Source organism: Cynara cardunculus (genome assembly GCF_001531365.2).
Source record: "Cynara cardunculus var. scolymus isolate 2C chromosome LG 1, CcrdV1, whole genome shotgun sequence".
Classification (NCBI taxonomy): domain Eukaryota; kingdom Viridiplantae; phylum Streptophyta; class Magnoliopsida; order Asterales; family Asteraceae; genus Cynara; species Cynara cardunculus.
The window spans coordinates 35,929,257-35,932,650 of NC_037528.1; the positions used below are offsets into that span (position 1 = coordinate 35,929,257).

General features: G+C 35.2%; 1 long non-coding RNA gene across 1 annotated transcript; it reads left to right on the plus strand.

Moving 5' to 3' along the window:
* Positions 1-1,123: 1,123 nt before the first annotated feature.
* LOC112509128 lies at positions 1,124-2,674 on the plus strand. Its single transcript, XR_003068815.1, has 3 exons — positions 1,124-1,166; positions 2,172-2,274; positions 2,611-2,674. It is a non-coding gene; the product is annotated as an uncharacterized LOC112509128 (long non-coding RNA).
* The last annotated feature ends 720 nt before the right edge of the window (positions 2,675-3,394 follow it).

Here is a 3,394-nt window from a genome sequence, read left to right on the forward strand (position 1 = left end):
CAGAGAGTTGTTGTTGCTGCAGTGATTTTGAACAACTTATAATACCTAGATAAATACTGGTAATACTCAAAATAGTAATCCAGTCATTGGCTGTGCTAAACCAAGGGAATATTGTGATCTGAAGGCTGATTTCTTATCTGTCCTTTTATTCCTTTCTTTCGTCTCTATCTGGCAGTGGTAAATTTCTGTATTTTCAGGATTGTATCATGGTGCACCAAGTTTTAATTTCAATAATCGACACAAGGAATACTTGCTTGGATCAAGTAAATGAAATGCTATATATTCCATCTAGGTACTTCTGCTTTGCCTCTTAGTATGCACTTCATCATATCTGTTGATCTAGAAGACTAGAACCAGGGAGAAACCTRCACATGAGGGTGACCTAATGGGGGTCTTCATCCTTTGACTATTTCATCCTGGAGATTTTAGGATTGTTGTTTCTGATCCCAACTACAGTTTCATTACAACAGCAGTTATGAGTTTTGTATGATGAAATGACATTCAACCCGACCATGTATTATAGAGAATCTTTTGAAGAATCAAGATTTCAGTTTTCTATAATGAAGAATCAAGATTTCAATTTTCTATAATGAATCAAGAAATGCACCCCTATAAATATGAGCTCTTTCACCTGACATTTGACTTGTCCATTTGAGCCTCCAAAGCCTAAGACCAAGCATAAGGTTGATATTGATACCGTTGAGATGACATGGTTTAGAGATGCAAGGTAAGATGACAATTTTAATGTTAACATATCCAGTCTCCAGATATTGGTCTATGTGGTAGTTGATACATGTTACAGTTGAGCTATATAATCCGTACTTTGGTTATTAGAACTTCATGCCCTAATAAGTCTGACCTTTACTTGATTCAGGATATAGGGGCTACATTGGTTATTTGCCAATGGGGCTTTGACGATGAAGCCAATCACCTATTAATGCAYAGAAACTTGCCTGCTGTTAGATGGGTTGGTGGGGTAGAACTGGAGCTTATAGCAACAGCAACTGGTTTGTGGTCACTGATTAGCTATTTAAAACTAACTTTTGTGTAATATATGTTATTACTATAGTTGCTGAATACCTATTTTCTGCTGCTATTTTTCGTCTTGTCCAGGTGGTAGAACTGTTCCCAGGTTCCAGGAACTAACACCTGAAAAGCTAGGAAAGGTAATTTTGATTCATGTTTTGTCCTTACTTCTTTATACTCTGGGAGCATAGATATACTGATGTGAGTTCTGGTTATAAGGTTTGTGATGCTTGTTATTGTGTCCTTTGTTGGTAAGGCATGAYAAACAATTACCGTATTGGTTTGCTTAGGTATGATTGCGGCTAAGAGTTCTCAGCCGAATTATTGATTATTTATCAATAAATAAATCTTTTTATAAACTGCAGAGCGTTGTTGTTGCACGAGTGATTTTGAATTTTTTTCAGTATCAAWTTTTTATGCATTCCATCTTGATATGTTCAAAGGATGAAATAGGTTTGATTTGTGGAGTAATAAGTTATGCWKATTTGCCATGCACATAGCAACAACATTACCTTATTTGTCCTTGTATATGCAAATATTATTAAGAATGTAAAAGGGTTCCTCTCTTGTGAAAGATTCTACCACAAAACCAATATATCATATMTTTGTCTGCTATAACATTTATAAAGCCTGTGCACAAGCAAGTTCATTGTTTGAGCTTGGAATGTTCACCTGAAAAATCATACATTCTGATAATTGTGTCGAATARCTAAATATTGGTATAGATTATAATACTTTTTCCACAACTTTGTGTCCTTTGTTAGCTCTATGACATTAGATTTCATGTTGTAGTATGTGGTATCACTTTTACTTAGGGGTCGTTTACCAAACACTTACCCGGTAAAATTTAATACTATTATTTACTTACCGGGTAAGATTTTAATCCATCAAAACRACATTGTATGCAACAATTCACCCGGTAAGCGCTTACAGTGGTAAGAGTCGTCGCCCTCACTTACCGGGTAAGACTCATGGTCCTTGTCTCGCTCTTACCAGGTAAGATTCTAAGTCCTTACCATATTCATCCGGTGAGGTAATGTGACTTGGTAAGCGCTTACTCGGSTAAGTGTTTGGTAAACGGCCCCTTAAACATTTGACATTGGTTGTGCATCCTAATGTAATATAGTTATCTTCTTTATGGGCAGGCTGGTTTGGTAAGAGAGAAGGCATTTGGTACCACAAAAGATCGGATGCTTCATATTGAGCTTTGTGCAAATTCAAGGGYTGTGACTGTATTTATTCGTGGGGGTAAGATATCATTCATGTTGCTTTTGATAGTTATGTGTATTTCTTTTTTACTTAGCATTATGGAGACAACATTTTTTTCTTATTCATATCTAATTGTTCTCACAAAATCATTGAGCACTCTGGGAGTTTTCATGCTTCTTTGTGACATTGAGTGCTTATGTTATAAAATATATAGTTTTGGGTAAAAAAAAATCATAGTTCTTTCTACATGGCACAAGATGCAACCACTAAGGATTTTCAGACCATAAACCTCATTAAGCWACAAATAAACACTAAACAGCCTCTAAGCATGTTCCATTGTAAGGATTAAAGAAGTTGAAATTTGTTGATTTGCAGATGATAGCATTCATCCAGAGCATCATGATCACGGCACCCCCATCTCCTTCTTCCCTTCCTGTTTCAGATCAAAAAATCGACGATTGTGCATAACCAGAACAGTATCAGCATAAGCTTAAAGTGTTCGTTTTGTTTCCGTCTTTTTTGTCGCATTGCTGGTGTATTTACCAATCAAGTCTCCCCTTGATTTTGTACATATTTTAAGCCTCTCCAAATTCGACTGTTGCACTTGTATATTGTAGAAATGTGCACTTGGATATTGTAGCGAAGGTAGATATATGAAACAAAAAATTTATCGTGACGACATGCACACTAACCGAAACTGAATAATTAAACCGAAGAAGTGATCAAAAGTTCTTTCATTCATTTCCCATTCAATTGCTTTAGAACTCTCGCTCTCGATCTCTTGATTMTTTGCTCTTGGTGTAAATAGAACATATTTGTGGAGTCGTTTAAATATGTTGGATTTTAAATATATTAGATTTTTTTCATCGATAGACTGTAATTGGAACCATAACTTTTATTTATTCAAATTGTATTAATATGTAAAGACCAAGTGTAACTTATATCATCGTTAAATCTTCTCAAATAAAACCAGTGGAACTTCAAAATCGTTAAAATTCACGGCTTCCGCGGTATTGCGCGGGTACACAACTAGTATATATATATATATATATATATATATATATGAAAAGTTATTTTGTACAAAGTGTTGGTGTTTTTCACCCTGCAATAACATAAATAGGGTAACTCACTAGACCTTTTGGTCTAACCCTTGTTTTGT